General features: G+C 39.9%; 1 long non-coding RNA gene across 1 annotated transcript; it reads right to left on the bottom strand.

Annotated features, from left to right (window-relative positions):
- Nucleotides 1-307: 307 nt before the first annotated feature.
- Nucleotides 308-20,497, bottom strand: LOC124262998. The gene is made up of 3 exons (XR_006894747.1): nucleotides 20,437-20,497; nucleotides 2,277-2,286; nucleotides 308-318 (listed from the first exon to the last, which is right to left on the bottom strand). It is a non-coding gene; the product is annotated as an uncharacterized LOC124262998 (long non-coding RNA).
- Between the last annotated feature and the right edge of the window lie 1,230 nt (nucleotides 20,498-21,727).

The following is a 21,727-nucleotide window of genomic DNA, read 5'->3' as shown; positions in this document are numbered from 1 at the left end:
GATGACATGTGTCAACCAAGTCAGCGAGTCTGACCCCCGATCCCGTTAGTCGCCTCTTACGACAAGCAAGGGTTACTGAAGGCTCATTCAAACCCGGGACCTTCACGGGTCTTGGATGATTGAGTAAATGGGTGGATGGCTGAGTGAGTGGTTGAGTAAATGGGTGAGTGAGTGGGTGGCTGGGTGTATGGGTGAGTGAGTGAGTGGTATTACACACCTACCCTACTAACCCTGCTTCTATCAAAAGATGCAGTGATGGTTTACCATTAAATTCCTTGAGATACAAGTTAACTATAACATTAGTTTTCATCAGAAGAACTTAAACTGGACACTTTCAGATTTTTAACTGGACTTCTCACCTTGGTTACTTTTTAAAATTGAGTGTCTGACCAAACTGCAGCCTCAAGAATGACTGCATCAATCCCCTTAAATCTCTCTTAATTTTGCAACTATATGTTCAATAAATTATGCACTTGAAAATATGCTTTCTTGTTTGCATTTCAATAAACATACATTTAAATTTTTTATACATTCTTATAAAATAATTTAAACATATTTCTCTTGAAGAAAATCAATATGATATAAAATGAAACAAATAAGTCCAGTGTTTACCTTAGTGGCAGAGACATAAAGTATCTACAGTCAATTATGTGGGTTATCATTTGTGATATCTGAAATGTAATAAGGGTGCTTGTGAATAGATTGTCAACCTTGTTATTGGAATAAGTATCAAGTCACAAGCCTCCTTCAAAAAACTTGGAGATAGGACCTGGAATCAGTTCCACACGGAGGCACAGCTGACAGCACAGTTATGACACATAAAATTGACATTAAATTATCAATAGATTAGAAATTCTGCACAATAAGCAAACAAAACAGCTTAATGTACTTTAGTTGACTTAAATATATACATCTTTCCACAGCTTAATGTACTTTAGTTGACTTAAATATATACATCTTTCAAGCCGAGATCAGGGACAGTGGCAACAATTAGCCAGGCTGAGAATTGAGTAGAGGTGAGGTCAGAGGTGAAATTGGGTTTAACGTCGTGCTTGAGAATATTTCGCTAATATGACGACGTGCATGCGTGTGTATGTGTATGTGCGGATGCTTGTACTAGCCAAGACTTAAGCTGGGTTTATAGTGCTAGCCCACTGAGATACCATGCCGCAGTGAAGCATGAATACCCCACTCAGACACATTATACTGACTCCGAGCCGACCAGTCCTTGTTGTACCCATTAATGCTGAGCGCCAGGCAGGGACAAACAAGTACCATATTTTAACGTCGTTTGGTATAACGCGGTCGGGGATCGAACCCGCGACCTCTGGGCGGACGCTCTAACCACTACACCACGGAGGCGGTCATTGAGTAGAGAACTTATCCAGATCCTTCTACGGCAAAGGGACACAATTCAACTTCACAAGTAGACAAGGATTCTACAGTTTCCATTCTAATGCTATGCATCCTAGGTACAGAATCTGTTATAACTATAATGAGATAAAAAAAATCAAAAACTCATGATGGTGGATGAAGCAAGTGACATATATCGACAAGCAAACTTGAGAAAGGCTTGGAAAATGATGACACATGAAAGTTCTTGAAGGACAACAAAATGAGGAAACAGTGGGGCTTCTGAAACAGTTTGTTATCTACATGAAGAGGACTGACTGAGTTTGGTTTTACGCCGCTTTTAGCAATATTCCAGCAACATCACGGCGGGGGACACCAGAAATGGGCTCAACACATTGTACCCATGTGGGGATTCGAACCCGGGTCTTCGGCGTGACGAGCCAACGCTTTGACCACTAGACTACCCAACCGCCCCACATGAAGAGGAAGGGGTACTGGTTATTATCTGGAGCAAGGAGGGGACAGATATAATGTATCTTATCTTTCAGACACACTTAAACACACACTGTGTGAGTACCCTGTGAAAAAACAAATGCAGATGAGATCTCAGAAACCTGGGGAGATCTTGGTTAAAATTGGTCTTCAGCTAGCTATGCTTATCTTAGTGGTGACCGAGGGAATCTAATGGTCGGGCTAGATGACTTGGCTGATGTGTGTCATTGTGTCCAAAATCTAAATCCATGCTCATGATGTCAATCACTGGGTTGTCTGGTCCAGATTTGATTATATACATTCTGCTGCCATATAACTGGAGTATTTCACGCAAAAATTAACTAGGACAATATTTCAAGGTGAAATCCTGGAAAATACTCGATTGGTGGACCTGATAATAAGAACAACTCCTTTCCTCCACTGATGCAAACAGAGTTTTGGCTGATCCAGACAAAAACCATCCTTCAACAAGATTAACACATGTATAAACAGAGTGAATGCTGTTTTATGCCTTTGTCATGACTGTTACAGAAATTTGAGCAGACCAACCAGTGGGTGATAGCATGAACACCAATCCACCTTGCAGTATCATACACACCAGATGACTCTTTCTAATCAACCAATCCTCAATTATTTAAAACCACTCTTACACTTAACATTTGGTACTGGCATCTATTCTTCGCCAGAGCAGTGGGGTAGCCTAGTGGTTAAAGCATCAGCTTGTCATGCTCAAGACCCGGTTCGATTCCCCATTTTGGTACAATGTTTGAAGCCCATGTCTGGTGTCTTCCACCATGCCATTGCTGGAATATTGCTAAAACAGCATAAAACCATGCTTACTCACTTTCTCTTTCTCTCACACTCACTCACTCGGCAGATTTCCCAAAGGATCACAAAGATGAAACACAGGTCTATTACATTAATGATTTTCATAGAAGTAAATCCACATGGCCAGGTCTGGCGCCAAGAGATTATCCGCCATGTCTGGCGCCAACACGGAGACGATACATCACAGACAGACAGTGTACAATCAATAACATGTACAATGTGCAGCATACACAATCTCACATGGAATCGGTATTTTGCTCGAGAACAAATATTCAAACTGTAACAATTGATCATAGTTTTTTTCAGAATCTTTGACATGCAATCCTATTTTCTTTGCATTCGTTTTGCACATAAGTAAAATATTAGGTGCAAATATTATTTTTCATCAGGAGGCAGGGTCGTGTCTTTACAATTAAGTTTATGATCTTCTATTGATCCATTTCAGAACTAATTAGGGTTCATATACCACATAAACAAGCACTGGCCTTGCTGAATTCATAAAGACAGGGGAACGGTCAATAAAGAGACTATCAATTGTCATCAGCTCATACTTGTCAAAGGTTGAAAGGTAATGTAATTCATTATCACACTGGCAGGGTGAGTATAACATGCTAAGTGGGTATAACAGTAATTGAGTGTAATAGTAAGTGGGTATAACAGTAATTGAGTATAATAGTAAATGGGTATAACAGTAATTGAGTATAATAGTAAGTGGGTATAACAGTAATTGAGTATAATAGTAAGTGGGTATAACAGTAATTGAGTATAATAGCAAATGGGTGTGACAGTAATTGAGTATATCGCGAAACTAAAATTTTAGTCACGACGATATTTTGGCAAAGTATTGTACACTGAAGCGGCGATACAATACGTATCATGATACTAAAATATTTAATTCTAACACCAACTTTAAAGCACCTCAAAATCAAAACAAAAGCATTTCAGTCTAAGTAAACTTAGACTCAGTATTATTAGTTACACTGCTAAACTGAGTCTAACAAAACCTACTAGAAGGTCGCTTCAGCTAACCTTTTGGACTGACCAATCAGAATACAGCTTAACAAATCGCGAAAGTTAACATTGGCACATACTGTTTGAAGCCTTACCTAACAAACGCGAACGATTCCGAATGCTATTTTCCGCACGGTCGCTTCCGAGTGATACACGCAATGAGTAAACAGTGGCTCAAAATAGCGAAAATATAAGCAAATAGTAACCATGTCATTAGAAACCCATAAGCGTATACACTGCAGGTCTAATGTCTGTGTTTTATGCAGATTTCCGTTTGTTGATAGATCAGTGTTAGCAACCAGGGAAGAGAAAATCCAAAAACTGTTTTGTAAGTCCCATCGAACTCTAACAAGTAGTCGTCCGTCTCACATTTGATTGGACAGTCATAGGTCGCTCAAAGGTTAGCTGACGTGACCTTCTACTAGGTTTTGTTAGACTCAGTATAGCAGTGTAACGAATAATACTGAGCCTAAGTTTATTCAGACTGAAACCATTTTAAAGTATTTCGTCAAATTCCACCAACGTTTTACAGTATTCATTCAGAAATGAGATAATAAGTTTATACACAGACTTGTGAATGTTCATAAAATGCGAGCTCTATGTTTGACACAGTTCCTCACGCAAGAATTTCCGAGGAACTTATGATGGGAAAATAAGTATGCATAGATTTTAATCATCAAACAAATGTAAGTCTTTCTTGACGCGATTTGGCGATTTGTCAATATTCAAGGTAAAACTTTGATGTATCGTGGCCCATTTGAAGTATCGTATCGGGATATATGACGATGTAAAACGATGTGAGTGAGTGAGTGAGTGAGTGAGTGAGTTGGTTTTAATACCATTTTGATGGTATTACAGTCACAAGTTGACTCTAAAACAGCCCAAAGTCCAAAGTCAAGCATGTCTCAGACATTTTCCACTTTTGGTACCACTTTTGGTACCTGCGAGCACGGATACAGTGCTGAAAAGGCTTGAAACTGACTTGCAGAGAAACAGGATTCAAAATCCACAATCTTCAGAAATTAGCAAGCCCAAGGGACACAACTCTAACAACAAATTTTTGGGCTTTAAACACTGGGCCACCTGTGACTTACGTTTAATGCCGCTTTGAACTATATCACACCTTGACAAACCCATAACCATGATCAAGGCAAACTGGGATTAGAACCAGTGATCACAGGTTTCCGGCACATCCATGAAACCTCTTCAGATTTCAGTGCTGTAGTGGATTACCAATGCCATTTTGAAACGATGATTTAGTCTGAAATCTTTATTAAAAATAAATGTCCTTTCAATTCATTTTTTCACTTTTCTATATTTAAGTGTAAACAGAATGTGAAAACCAATACTAAATGTCATTTGAAACGTGTCTCAGACAAAGTGACCTTGAACTTTGTCCATTCTCTTCACCTGGCGTGACCAGTGTCCATAAACTGCAAGGAGGCTTGACCTGTCTCAGGGATCACCCTCTGTGTAACTTGTATATCTACATGAGATTACCAACATTACTAGAGCACCTTGCTGTTTAGTGGCAGTTTCATTGTTCCAGTCTTTGTAACGAGGGGGAGATCTCATTGTTCTGTATATCTACTAATTCCCTGCTTGATATCATCGAGGGTCTGTAAAGGGGGACATTTTAGTATCTAGTTTTTTTTGTGAAAAAAGAAAGATTTTTAGTCATGTGAGGTGATGTGAGGTGAAATTGGGTTTTACGTCATGCTTGAGAATATTTCGCTCATATGACGACGTGCATGCGTGTGTATGTGTATGTGCGGCTGCTTGTACTAGCCCAGACTTAAGCTGGTTTTATGGTGCTAGCCCACTGAGATACCATGCCGCAGTGAAGCATGAATACCCCACTCAGACACATTATACTGACTCCGAGCCGACCAGTCCTTGTTGTACCCATTAATGCCGAGCGCCAGGCAGGGACCAACAAGTACCATATTTTAACGTCTTTTGGTATGACGTGGTTGGGGATCGAACCCGCGACCTTCCGCTCTCCGGGCGGACGCCTAACCACTACACCACGGAGGCGGTCTTTAGTTATGTGAGTTTCCCTGTTGTATATGGTATGGACTAAAATAAAAATGTATTATGCATTATCTGTACTCTATCCAGTCTACCTATTATTTCTTCTGACTGTTCTTGACCTGTGAAGATCCGGGTTAGATTATTGATCTTCAGTAACCCTTGCTTGTCGTAAGAGGCGACTAATGGGATCGGGTGGTCAGGCTCGCTGACTTGGCTGACACATGTCATCGGTTCCCAACTGCGCAGATCGATACTCATGCTGTTGATCACTGGATTGTCTGGTCCAGACTCGATTATTTACAGACTGCCGCCATATAACTGGAATATTGCTGAGTGAGGAGTAAAACTAAACTCACTCACTCACTCTGAATGTTCTTCTCTCTCCCTGTCTACCCCAATACAAATTCCCCCTCCAAACAACCCCCAACACACACACATATCCACCCTCTTCCAAAATTTGCCCCTCTCTCCCCCTTCTCACACACACAAATTCCACCCTCTTCCCATCCACACAAATTCCCCCCCACCCCCAGACATCCTGCCATCTTTCTACACCACCACCCCATTCCACCCTCATTCTATTTACCCTGCCCTCAATTCCACCCTCTCTCCATGTACCCCAACCCCCTTTCCACGCTCTCCTCACCGCCATATAGCTGCAATATTGCTGAGAGCGGCGTAAATAGAGAATCTCACCCGAGTGTCTGTTGATATCAAATATATCACGAGTTGATACAAATATCTGAGGCTTGCCAACGATATTTTTACTTTTATCAACGAGTGTTGATATATTTGATATCAGAAGACACGAGGGTGAGATTCTATTTATCATAAAAAATCACTCTTCATTAGTTTTCCATGAAAAATGTACATCTCTGAACACAGTACTGCCATTAGATTTGCAGTGCAGCGATGTCATAGCATTGTGATGTCATCAAGTTCATGACATCATAGCACTGTCAGGGCATTGTGCAAAATCTACTGTCAAAGCGATATCTCTTAGGAGATATCGTCTGATCTCACACAAGCACTATCTCCTGTGGAACACAGTTTAGATGATCAAACTAACTCACTCACTCACTCTCCTCATCCACACCCTCACATTCCACCCTGACCCTTATCTACCCCTAACACCACTTCAGTCGTACAGCAATACCCCCTCAAACACTCAAAATTTGTCATACCAATTCCATTCAGCCATAAACACCTTCTCACCCCATGAACAATCATGGTCAAACCAATTCAGCACCCATCACATGTCGATTTCACCTCACAATGCATGTCACCAGTAATGGGTTAAGCCTTTGTCACTCACAAGCCAATCATCTCTCACTAGCATGTCAACACCTTCAAACAACGACAGCTGATCCTGAGCACAATTCCAACAACCATGAGATAAATGATCCCAAAGGACATACCAATGTTTGTTATTTACAAGCCACGATTTACCTCGAAAGGACGTGGAGAGTTCAAACAAAGGTACAAGTCCTACATGGGATCGCCTGAATGGACATTAGCATTGATAGAGTGACCAGTCCGTACAGCCACTTTGACCAAGGCTTAACTTGCTTTCAACGCACGATATCATTACACACCTTCACAAAACACACGATAACACCGTCCTACAGGTAAACATTCAGACACAGCTGGGTCCTGCCGGAATAAAGATCAAGGTAGCACCTTTAATAATCTGGGTAGTCGTCAAGTAAATAGCTCTATTTTTCAGATTTAGTGAACGTTAAGAGAACACCAACTTATCATCTTGTTTCTTTATTATTTAAGGCCATTCAGCAACATTTCAGCAAAAATGACAATCCAGTGATTGATATCATGAGCATCGATCTACACAATCGGGATACGGTGACATGCATGAGTAAAGTGACCCGTGAAGATCCGAGGTAGAATAGGTCTTCAGCAATCCATGCTTGCCACAAAAGGCGACTATGCTTGTCGTAAGAGGCGACTAAAGGAATTGGGTGGTCAGGTTCGCTGACTTGGTTGACACATGTCATCGGTTCCCAATTGCGCAGATCGATGCTCATGCTGTTGATCACTGGATTGTCTGGTCCAGACTCGAATATTTACAGACCGCCGCCATATAGCTGGAATTTTGCTGAGATAGGCGTAAAACTAAACTCACTCACTCATGAGTAAAGTCAGCCTGACAAACTGACCTTGTTGGGCTGCTTCTTACAAGGATGGATTGCACACCAATTCTAACCCTCAGACTAATTCTAGTTTCAGAAATACAGGGACACCAGATATGGACCAGAGCCTAGATTTTCGAAGCTCTCTTAGCTCTAAGATAGTAGAACGTTAATGTTAATGTATGGCACTTACGACTATCTTAGCGCTAAGAGAGCTTCGAAAATCTAGGCCCAGAGCTCCTGATAAGTAGCATATTTGTGTAAATGAAACGCTATACATCACGGCCATTGTTGTGAATGGTTGCATACAAACCCCAGCAGTATAACAACACTTTGTAATTACCTAATATAACCTTATCACGTTGCACTCCTTAATTTCTCTATTGATCTTTATTTACTGATTGGGGTGGCGAGGTAGCCTAGTGGTTAAAGCCTTCGCTCGCCACTCGTCATGTCAAAGACCCGATTCCTCACATGTGTGAGGTGAGGTGAAATTGGGTTTAACGTCATGCTCATATGACGACGTGCATGCGTGTGTATGTGTATGTGCGGCTGCTTGTACTAGCCCAGACTGAAGCTGGTTTTATAGTGCTAGCTCACTGAGATACCACGCCCCAGTTAAGCATGAATACCCCACTCAGACACATTATACTGACTCCGAGCCGACCAGTTCTTGTTGTACCCATTAATACCAGGCAGGGACCAACAAGTACCATATTTTAACGTCTTTTGGTATGACGCGATCGGGGATCGAACCGCGACCTTCCGCTCTCCGGGCGGACGCTCTACCCACATATGTACAATGTGTGAAGCCGTGATATTGCTGATATTGCTGGAATATTGCTAAAAGTGGCGTAAAACTAAACTCACTCACTACACTCAATTATTTACTGATCATACTTCAGATATACATGAACTCTTCTGTTGTGATTGTGCATAAGCAAGGTTCTACATCTAGGTATTGTCAATTGGACATGTTTTATACTGTTCTGAGTTTAAGTAACCTGTTACACACTTCACTGATTAATTTAGAGTCACCTGAAATTGCATTTCAGCAGATTTATTTAAAACATGATACCCATGAAGTTCCGGGTTAGAATTGGTCTTTAGTAACACATGCTTGTCATAAGGGGCAACTAACGGGATTGGGTGGTCAGGTTTGTTGAAGTGGTTGTAACGTATACATATCATCACATCCCAATTGCGTAGATCAATGCTCATGCTGTTGATCACTGGATTGTCTGGTCCAGACACGATAATTTACAGACCGGTGTCATATAGCTGGAATATTGCTGAGTCTGGCATTATACAGCAAACAATGAAAAAACAATTTGTTATAAAATGTGTACTCAGTGCTGTAAAATTATCATACAGACAGGATCCAAGGAGTAAACTAGTGGTGTTTCGATGATCGAAAATAATCGAAAAATCAATCGAAAGAAGGATTAAAAATGATCATCGATTGTAAAAAAAAAATTTTTGATTAATCGGAATTTTGTTGTTTTTGTATAACACTCTTGAATTAAGTATACTAACCTTTTAATTTAACGAATATTTACGAACAAACATGCGCTCAACAGCGTAAAGCTATGCGCATTGTAAAATTTTAACCACTTTTACTGTTTAATTACAATTCCAGTGTCTTACTTGCATGTGTGCATTTCATTGCATGACAGTATTAGTTATAAAAAAGCATTAATTAGAAAAAAACTGGGGAAAAACCCTTAAAATTGGTGATTACATTAAACGTGTATATATTTCGATTATAATTGATAATCGTTCACCACAAGTCCTCTGATAATCAATAGTGGATTTAGTTTCCGATTCCCAACACTTGAGTAAACTATATTGAATACCTACTGAAAACTAAAACACTCAGTGTGAATGCCTACTTTTCATATTTCACTTGCCTACAATAAAAGTCACTGGCCTCTGGCTACAGGCCGGTAGCTGTTTCAAACATTGTATTGGCACAGTGCAACTTATATCAAAACATAACTGTAAAGAAGAAAATCATAAATGTCCACAATTTGAAACTGAAACTTGGTAATTTCACTTTGAAATGAAATGTACTCACACAGCAGAAGGAAATGTGCATTTTGATGAGACAGTCAGTCATTGTAGATTGACACATAGAGCGAAACCTGCCCCAAAATGTACATTTTCAAGAGCCTTTTATCTAAAGTTAAATTGGATATTTACATAAGTTCCTTATTTGAAAGGTCAAATGAGGTGTTTCCGCAATAACCTATGCTTGCAGCAGAATTAGAATTAAATTGGAATTTTGTTCAAAAACTGAATATTTTTCCAACTAAATTGGCAAAACCTGATATTTTTTAACTACATCTAAAAGCCTTAAATATTTAACTCTTTTAAAATATCTATAACATTCTGTCAGCTATTTCTTCTCTGAAGAACCCCCAACAAACACACCCAAACATGAACATCAAATATCTCCTAAGTGACAGAGGGCTAGGTTAAATGCTCGATAGATATAATCCAGTTTTATCACAGATTTTTTTATGATTTTGAGAAAATAGAAACTGATGCACCTGTTCATAACTTTGCTGAAATTAATGAGCCCCAGTACTGACAAAAAGGAGAAATATTATAGAAACCTGAGATTAGAACCCATTATCAGCAGATCCTGCTACAACTAAGGGTCACAACTGTCCACCTTAAACCAGTGAGTAATTCCAGCCACAATGCAAAAGGTGATTTTAGAAATTGGTGATTTTAAAATCAATCCCCCCCCAGCCATAAATTATGAACGGTCCCTAAGGTAAGGCTCACAGTGTAATAGCCTCTTACAATCAGCAGTAGGGCACTTGGATACCATCTGTGGTTCTTCAAGCACATGAGGCCAATAGTGAGCGAGTAAGTGAGTGAGTTTAAGTTTACACCACATTCAGCAATATTCCAGCTATATGGCAGCGCGAGGCCAATAATGATGATGTTGTTGATGATGATGAGTGCTTTGTAGCAGATGAGGTCAATGATGGTGATGATGATGATGATGATGATGATGATGATGATGAATTAAGAGATCGGGGTAGAATGTGTCTTTTATGAGATTGCTTACATATCAGACTGCTAGTCCATGGCTTGAACATAAATGTTTGTATGTTTAATGCTGCCTGTACTTCTGATACAGCATAAGGCTGATGAGCAGCCGAACATCCAACTGAACGTGCTGAGAGACACAATAGTGACTTACAGAGTGAATAGAAGATCATATTTAGGAAGCATTGCAACGATGGCTGTGAATACTATTAATGGACTTTATGAACACAAAACCTCACAAGAAACAAACCTTGGATGAAAAAAAAGACAAAGCTAAAGCCTGAACCGCTGTGCTATCCAAATAACCACAAAGGGCATAAAAACAACATACAAGAAACAACAAAAGTAGATAAGGCTTTGGAGGTGTGTTTAAATCTATTTCAACTATCTCTAGGATAAAGTTGTTGTGTTAGTTGAAGATTGTCCGGTTCACAAGGGACCAAGTTTTTGTCCGACAAAAGATGATTAGACAATATTTCATTATATAATACTCAACTTTTGATAAGGATACTGTGGTATTTCAGAAAGTCTCAAAATCTATAACAGCAGCTATATGAAACCTGAATGCTATTTGTAGGACAACTTATTCCAGTGAACAGTCACATTCAGAATAAAGACATCAAATATTATTAACACTTTTCTACGAAAGTTCAAAACTCCTTGCGAAACTAGATCTACAACCTTTGACTTGTGTAGAATTCCTTGTCGATAAAATAGCCAGGGTGCCGTTGTACAAAACGAGCTTAGGGCTAAGGTGATCGTAACACCCATACCTTAACATAGACTTACGACTGTCGTAGCGCTAAGGTTGTTTTGTACAACGTCACCCTGGACAAATGAGGATGTCACCCAGAAAGCAGGCTCTCACTGTATATTAAATTGCAAATATTGGTAACCTGAAATGAAAGAAACCCTAATGCATAATTTACACACATGCCTGCAAGAAAACGTTCTTCCACATTCAACGAATGAATTATCTCAACTGTGAGGCATCATTTTGCAAATAACCCAGTCCATACTCATAAGTAGTGTTATGTACATCCATATTCCTGAGAGAAATATGAAACCATTTTTCAAGTTCAACAAATGGATTATCTGAAATCTAAAATATGATTTTGCTGTATATCCATATTCCTGAAAGAAATATGAAACACTTTTCCACATTCAACAAAAGAATTATCTGAAATCTATATAATGATTTCGCTTTACATCTATATTCCTGAAAGAAATATGAAACTCTTTTCCACATTCAACAAATGTATTATTCCAAATCTAAAATCATGATTTCACAATTAAAGGTCCTTACCTCGTCCCTGTCGGAATCGGATGTAACTGACGACTGTTTATCCAATGTTTTGTTCAGTGACATTGTACTTGTCGATATGTTATTGTCGATATTCACGAAGTGATCGTCTCGACGTCGACTTCTCGGATACAACAGAAACACTTTCATCATCAGAGAACATACTTTCACTCAGCGCTATCTCCGCCCTTTTCAACTTTTTCAAATTTCCAAGTGCCAATTTTTTGGATTCCGATATAATTCTGCGTAGTTCTGTGTCGTAATCTTCCTTCATCTTGGTGAACTCTTTTTCTTTCTTGGTCTCATCTTCGCACTTTTGTTTATATTTGCACTCCCACGAAGCATTTTCGTCTTTCAATTTCTGAATTTCGTCTTCCATTCTACGTAATAGATCCATGTCGCGAGGTAGCTTGACAACTTTTGTTGGTGTCTTGTTCGTTTCAGTTTTAGCATTGTCAGTTTCACTCTTGTCGCTTGTCACTTTCATCTTTAAGTTCTTAACTTCCTCTTCTTTGTATTTCAATACTTGCTGCAGTTCCTCATCTTTTTGTTTCAGCAGCTCTTCTTTCAGTTTCCCGATTTCTTTCTTCTTCTCCTCCTTTAGCTTTGATTCCAGCACATCCAGTTCGTATCTCCTGTCCTCCTTGAACGTCTCACGTAACTCGCGCATTTCACGATTCTTTTCTTTGTGAACTTGCCGATTTCGGGCTTTCTCCATGTCCAGCTCGCTACGTAACCTGGCAACCTTTCGTCGGTATTCCTCAACCTGAGTTTGTCTCCGAGTGTGGTGTCTTGGACCCTCGGACTTGGCACTGGCCGGACTGGATGCCCGACTTGGACTCAGGTCACTGAAATCCAACTCATACTCGTCTCGGGAGACTGTGACGACTGTTTGTGAAGTATCGTCTTTGAAGTGCACCATTCATTGCGACAATCCTCTATTTCACCTTGCGTACTTTTCAAAATAGTGTATGTGATGAAATGTCTATATCAACCTAGTTGTCCATATCAAAGCACTGTCAAAAGATACACTTGTCAATCTCTGACATTAGAGTTGTTCATTTCACAGAGGTAGATATGGTGTAGATTTCATTCAATGCTCATATCCTGAGCTCATTTGACGCTCATATCCTGAGCCACACATCACATTATGTAATACACAAAATGTAAACAAACATATTCCTCTCTTCATCAATACTTACTGCACACAGTACATCAATTCTGAAATAATCCATAATCCAGTCAAGAAATCCCAAAATAACTTAATCCATCCAGACTTAATCCCTGATCAAATAAATTTCATACACTGTTGATCAGAAATTCTCATGCATACCTCTGAGGATTAATGTCCGTTGAAAGCTGAATGGTCCTTAATAATTCTGATCAAAGGAACACAGAGTAATTGATAGCGCTCCATATCACAAATGAACAGCCTCATGTCAACTGCCATGAAATATACGTGCTATTTATGATTCAGCCTAATCGCTTGTTTCAATTTCTGACGGGTAAACAGTGACGAAGTTTGAAGGAAAATACTTTGCAAACTGTCTTGCTGAGCCTGAAGAAACCCTCTCAATCCTTTGAGACAAAGGAAGATCTCTCAACAAACATCAAACTCTGAGAAATTTACCCTCCTGGCTTCTAGTCTGAAATATATTTGCCTTGCATATCTTGGCCTGGTTTATTTCTCTGAGTCATGGAGGATAACTAATTTTTGTATTCATTATAAAAATTGTAATTGCTGTTTAAAATTCCATTAAAAACGTAGATATGTAATATGTAATATAATGTGCCTACTGGATCTATAAGAGTACATATAAACTTTACATTTGACTGTTAAAGGCTAGTTTTGCCTGTAATATATCACATTTCACTGTGGGATAATATGCAATATATTAATATAAATATAATAATATTGTACTAGTAATTTGTATAGTGTCTAAATGAGCAACATGTATATTGTGTATTCATTATTCAAAGAAATGCAATCCAGTATTAATACTGTATCAATACTGTTGCAAATATCATACTGGTTATAACTTACTGTGTTATTTGACAATGATGTTATGACTTATTGTTAGGTAAATACATTGCTATATAGCACGATATTTTTTTCCATGGAAGACGACGTCAGCACGAGACACAACAAATGGAAGACTTTTCAGTGAGTTGCTTGTATCCTAAAATCACATCACCCTCTTTATAGCAACAATCGGCTGGTCACGTCATGTTACCGTTACGCTTTGTCAGTCACTGGCTGATATTTACCCTCAGCGCCGTATAACGGGGGTCGCTGGGAAGTACACATGTGTAAACTGTTCGGCGTCTCCACTGAAATGAATCACCATGGCAGCGGGTACAGGTCCACCGGTCGTCAATGAAAACTCCATGTTTCACAAATCACATCCTTAGAAAAACATATGAACAAGAATATTCCATTTCACAACACCAAGTCCATTACGTATATATTCCCGCGACAGACAGCCACTCAAGTAGACATGTAAATATCGACGTCAATTTCATTTAGCAGGTTCTGTTTTCTGTGAAATGTACGGGTCACATTCAGCGTTACTTGTCTGTCCTTTTGGACAAACAGTCCCCGTTGAAGACGACATGATAATACCTTGGCGTCCGGTACGGCACCAGTAATATAAGCCTAGCGCTTCTTCCAAACGTGTACTGGCAGGCTTTGCATTAGCGCATGAGTACCCACAACCTCCTCTCAGCTGTCACCCAGCACGAGGCGCACGCGAAATGCGGGCTGAAATATGCACCACGTGCTTGTCAGACGCGAATGTTTATTCCGTGGTGACAGTTGCCCTCACGCTTTGCACGGACCGAGACCACAATTTAGTTGTTCTTCTCGAAACTTAGGGTCTTCTCTGAAATATCTTGCGGTATTTGGGACCCCGCCAGATAACTTGAATGTTGTTGTGCTTGGAAATCGCGTTGTCACGTGACAGTAACGCTTCCGCTAGCCATGTCAAGCTCACCTGCAGACGATTCGATCTCTGGTGAATATTGAATAATTCTCATGGCGTGTGGAAACCATAATTTTACCTGGATTTAATGCAATCCGTCGATGTAATCCAATTACATGTAGCTGTTTGAAGTGTGGAATATTGAAATTGGGAGGATATGGTGAGTGTTCGATAAGATTCGAATTTACGAGCTGATAAGTTTATGTTTAATTAACAAATGTAAACAAAATAGATTAGATTAGTCAACAGAAGGGTTCGTTTAAAACCAAGCGTTGCTTGGAAATGTGAGGATGTATTTAGAATATTTGAAGGGTGTTATACATTGGCTGTGTTCTGTGATGTCAGCTTTCTTGTTTGCATCTACAGATCGATGCTCATGCTGTTGATCACTGGATTGTCTCACCCAGACTCGATTATTTACGGACCGACACCATATAGCTGGAATATTCCCGAATGCGACGTTATACTAAACTCACTCACCAATTCTTGTTTCCATACTTACAGGAGAAAGATTGAATTATGATTGTGAATAGTGTCGGTTTGTGCTGTTGATCACTGGATTGTCTGGTCCAGACTCGATTATTTACAGACCGCCGCCATATAGCCGGAATATTGCTGATTGCGGCGTAAAACTAAACTCACTCACTCACCCATTCTTGTTTGCAAACTTACAGGAGAAAGATTGAATTATGATTGTGAATAGTGTCAGTTTGTGCTGTTGATCACTGGATTGTCTGGTCCAGACTCGGTTATGCACAAACAGCCGCCATATAGCCGGAATATTGCTGATTGCGGCGTAAAACTAAACTCACTCACTCACACATTCTTATTTGCATACTTACAGGAGAAATATTGAATTATGATTGTGAATAGTGTCGGTTTGTTGTTTAACGCTGCCCTCAGTGGAGATAATGGAATATGGACCGCACAAACTAGTGATTGATATTATGAGCTATGATACAAGCGTGTGGGATAAAACAGCACGAAATCAACCCCGTAGTCAAGCGTGATATACACTTGTATACATGGCCTTGATGTTTCAGCTTTAAACCTGACGTGGGCTAGACAAACCAGTGACTGATATTGAGAGCACCCACCCAAGCCTTGTGGAACGGTTATATACCACCAGTCACGTTACCGCGCCCGAATTATGATGTCACACAGGCCCGATATTCCAGCTCTAAGACGGTGGGGTAGCCTAGTGGTTAAAGCGTTCGCTCGTCACGCTGAAACCCGGGGTTTCTATTCCCCACATGTATACCATGTGTGAAATCATATTCTGGTGTCCCCTACCGTGATATTTGTGGAGTATTGCTAACAAGCGGCGTAACACTATACTCAATCACTAAGACGGTGAGTCTGGACCACACAAACCAGTGACTGGTCAAGATAAACCTTAACGTCTAATTCGAAGGAGTACGAAAACACACTAGCAGAGACGACCATTCAGTCCACTGTGTCGCCTCGAACGACAAGCTTAGGTCGTTGGAGACCAGTTCTAACCACAAAACCGCATCTGTGGTGTAGTGGTTAGAGCGTCCGCCCGGAGAGCGGAAGGTCGCGGGTTCGATCCCCGACCGCGTCATACCAAAAGACGTTAAAATATGGCACTTGTTGGTCTCTGTCTGGCGCTCGGCATTAATGGGTACAACAAGGACTGGTCGGCTTCGAGTCAGTATAATGTGAGGTGAGGTGAAATTGGGTTTTTACGTCGTGCTTGAGAATATTTCGCTCATATGACGACGTGCATGCGTGTGTATGTGTATGTGCGGCTTCTTGTACTAGCCCAGACTTAAGCTGGTTTTATAGTGCTAGCCCACTGACATACCATGCCGCAGTGAAGCATGAATACCCCACCCAGACACATTATACTTACTCTGAGCCGACCAGTCCTTGTTGTACCCATTAATGCCGAGCGCCAGGCAGGGACCAACAAGTACCATATTTTAACGTCTTTTGGTATGACGCGGTCGGGGATTGAACCCGCGACCTTCCGCTCTCCGGGCGGACGCTAGTATAATGTGTCTGAGTGGGGTATTCATGCTTCACTGCGGCATGGTATCTCAGTGGGCTAGCACTATAAAACCAGCTTAAGTCTGGGCTAGTACAAGAAGCCGCACATACACATACACACGCATGCACGTCGTCATATGAGCGAAATATTCTCAAGCACGACGTAAAACCCAGTTTCACCTCATCTCATCTAACCACAAATATAAGTGAACAAGAGTAAAAAACATATCACAACCTTGGTTTTGTTTCAGCAGTGTAGATATTCACCGTGGTGTAATGGAGGAAACATTTCCTCGGAAAGCGGAAGGTTGGTGGTTCGAACCCACGTAATCCCGAAAGACGTTACAACTGACTGAGTATGGTTTTACGCCGCTTTTAGCAATATTCCAGCAATATTACGGCGGGGGACATCAGACATGGACTTCACACATTGTACCCATGTGAGGAATGAAAGACGTTTCAAGATATAGTCCGTTTGGCTCAAAAGCGGACCGATGAATTGCAATCTAACTCGAAAACTAATAAACATAAAATACTCAATGAAACGCTGATCATAATCAAAGCATCATACCAACTCTGTGAGGTTTTTGCAGAATTTTTGTCCTAAAAATAAAAAAGTTGTTTAACAATCTATCATTTAAATATTGACACAGTTCACTATTTGTTACGAGGGAGGAGTGCAGAGAAAGGGACAGCCAGGTGTTCGAGAACGGATGGAGACGGCACAGCACAGGTTAATGAATAAATAACGTGGTCTGTGAACGTGCTTCTCGATTAATTATGATCAGCGTTTCATTGAGTATTTTATGTTTATTAGTTTTCGAGTTAGATTGCAATTCATCGGTCCGCTTTTGAGCCAAACGGACTGTAGTATGTGTTGTATATATGTACATGACACGTTTTTATGGATAACAATTTCTTTTTATTGTTTATACGACGTTTCAGAGCTAGTTCTTGTTCCTTCATCACGTGAATGTAAGAAAGGAGCAAGATTTACTCAGCATTCACCCGATGAAGGAGCAAGAATTAGCTCAGAAACGTCGTATGAAGAATAAAAAGAAGTTGTCATAATTCAGATACAGTTAACTACCCTGTTAGCGGACTGACGAATATATCGAACTATTTGTTTTGGCCCCGGCCATTTATGCATGCAATATAACGTACAATTGATGGATATAATGAGCACGCTTTGAACGGACTGAAAGACATAACAAACTCACTACTATTAACGGACTAATATACTTTAATCACAACTGCCGTGTCGAAGGATGTTGGAAATCGGATTTGACGAAAACATAACAAAACCAGTGTGCGAAATAGCCACTGGCCCGCTAGCCTGTGGCTAGTAAAAATCCAGTCGGGCAGTCAATCTCAACAGTCACTGGACCGACTGTCAAGTGGATTTTCATGGGGTCAGTTTGTAAATATATCCCTCACTCCGACATGTTAAGTCATAATCCACTTTTACATCATGCAACTTTAAAAGTCTGATAAAAATGATCGTTATATATGCAGCTTAATGGTGACTTATTGACGATATTTGAGCAAAGGCAAAATGTTTCAGAACTTCAGAGATGTGTTTTCTCATTTGTGTTTTTATGGCATTTTACCTTTGTGTTATCATTGATTAGTTTCTAAATTCAAATTTCGGGCTAGTGAATTATTTTGAGGACTAGCAAAATCTGGAAACTATTTCGCACACTGTAACACACGTTATCAAAATGTTATGAAGGTGCAAACGTCAGGCCTTTGCCTCAAACGCTTCTCCAACGAATAACCATTTCTTCTTTGTTTGGTATTTCGCCACCATTATATATGGACACAATAATGTCCTTACTGGGGCGGTGTATATGTGAATACTGGCTGTAATTCATTGTCCATCAAAACCGTTTAGATCCATTTAATATCTCCTCTGTAACATTCATATATTAATTGGTTGCGAATATTCCTTCAATGTGCTTATATTAGGTTTCGTTCAACTATATATTCCCTACTTGAAGGGCGTTAATCTGTCTATAGTAATATGACATGATCGGATGTTAAGTTATAGATATGACCCCGGACCGAAACTGAGTAGACAGTCTCTTTAATATCAGATCTTATATACCAATGTATGGCACACATGGGTTCAATTACTTTGAAATGTAATTAATTAAATTACAATTACATTACTAATGTAATTAATTACATGACAAATTACTTTTTAAAAAAAAAAAACCCCGCAAAAACAGAAATATATATTTCTGCATTCCTTTAATCAACAAGATATAGATGTTGGTAAACGTGGTCACTAAATCCAGTTCACAGTTTTGTCATCAAAAAGTGAAATGCAAAATGAGATTATCCACATTAATATACGACCTCGTCCGTGGTGTAGTGGTTAGAGGGGGCGGTGGGGTAGCCTAGTTGTTAAAGCGTTGGCTCGTCACGCCGATGACCCGAGTTCGATTCCCCACATGGGCACAATGTGTTAAGCCCATTTCTGGTGTCCCCCGCCGTGATATTGCTGGAATATTGCTAAAAGCGGCGTAAAACTAAACTCAGTCAGTCAGTCAGTGGTTAGAGCGTCCGCCCGGAGAGCCAAAAGACGTTAACATATGGTACTTGTTGGTCCCTGCCTGGCGCTCGGCATTACTGGGTACAACAAGGACTGGCTGGCTCGGGAGTCAGTATAATGTATCTGAGTGGGGTATTCATGCTTCACTGCGGCATGGTATCTCAGTGGGCTAGCACTATAAAACCAGCTTAAGTCTGGGCTAGTGCAAGCAGCCGCACATACACATACACACGCATGCACGTCGTCATATGAGCGAAATATTCTCAAGCACGACGTTAAACCCAATTTCACCTCACCTCACCACATTAATATACTTAAGAGTTTGTCAACTTAGATTTATGGCTTATTACATTTCATGATTATAAAAATAGGACTACAGTTCAGTGAGATTTTGAATTTCATATCTTTTTTTGTTTTTGTGGTTTTTTTAAAAAAAAGAGTAATTTGTCATGTAATTAATTATGAGAAATAAACAAAGATACCATTTTGATAGGAACTTGACTAATAGTACTGTTAATCACCCATTTCCTCAAATACTAACCTAAATTCAGTCATGCGTCACTGATTCCCTTTGTTTCACAAATGTGCAGCTGGTGATAGTTACGAAGGCTTATACATTCAAATCTCTTTCAAAATTTAACACCCTCTAGAGACAGACAGACAGACAGATTATTTATTTGAGTCTCATCTCACTTGTAAAATACAGGACATATATAGGCTGTAATACAGAATAAAGTGAACCACTCGTTTACTGACTGAGTTTGGTTTTACGCCGCTGTTAGCAAGATTCCAGCAATATCACGGTGGGGGACACCAGAAATGGGCTTCACTCATTGTACCCATGTGGGGATTCGAACCCGGGTCTTCGGTGTGACGAGCCACTGCTTTAACCACTAGACTACCCCACCGCCCGAGAAACCCGTTTAGGGTTATGAGAGACTATTGTAGACTTTAAGAACAAACATAAATATACACCATGAGTGAGTGAGTGAGTTAAAATTTAAAGTCACATTGGCATCACATATTGGGCTAAAACTGTTTTTTAACTTCATCTTGAATACATGTAAATCACTCAAAGCCTGTCAACGAAGCACAGTAAAACCAAATAGAATATCACAGACACAAAGAATAAAACTACTATCTATCTCTGAAAACAGGATTTCAAATTAGGACAATACAATTAAAACGGGCTATATATCGCCAGCAACTAAACGTAGATCACCATACTAGGGACCATGGGGACTTACAGTACTTTTTCTACCTGCATGGACCCTAGCTGGATTTATACCATCCCTTCAGCCGCTGGCGATTGTATGAAAGTTAAGCCATAACTTAAAATCACATAAATGCTACGTTTAAAAATTCTGGTAAGTTGAAAAGTACTTTGAAACTGCTAGAGTATATACCGACAACAAGCATCTAATTGAAGAACACTGCTTTGTCCTCCTTATTGTACAGAATATAATTGCAAGGGTTGCCTAATGACCACCAAAGTACAAAAGAGTGAGATGTAGTTTGATGTATTTGAAAAAGTAAAAATTGAAAAATTCAATTACATTGAGATATTAATTAATTAAATTACAATTACAAATTACATATTGAACATTCAATTACACATTGCATGCAATTGCATAGATTTTTGTAATTAATTACATTCAATTACAATTACACATTACAATTAGCCCATGTCTAATGTATGGCATATGACCTCATTTGTTACTATATGCCACCGTGTCGTTATAAACAACCTTATTATTCCAGTGTGTATTCCAAGTATTTCAGCTGAACTCATTTTAGGCTGTGGGTCACCGACCCGTGAAGATCCGGGTTAGAATTGGCCTTCAGTAACCCAAGCTTGTTGTAAGAGGCGACTAACGGGATCGGGTGGTCAGGCCGCTGACTTGGTTGACACATGTCATCGGTTCCCAAATGCGCAGTTTGATGC

Source organism: Haliotis rubra, unplaced genomic scaffold (assembly GCF_003918875.1).
Source record: "Haliotis rubra isolate DU_JTF1 unplaced genomic scaffold, ASM391887v1 Scf863, whole genome shotgun sequence".
Taxonomy (NCBI): Eukaryota; Metazoa; Mollusca; class Gastropoda; order Lepetellida; family Haliotidae; genus Haliotis; species Haliotis rubra.
The sequence above is the reverse complement of the archived record's forward strand: the minus strand, read 5'-3'. Positions and strand labels throughout refer to the sequence as shown.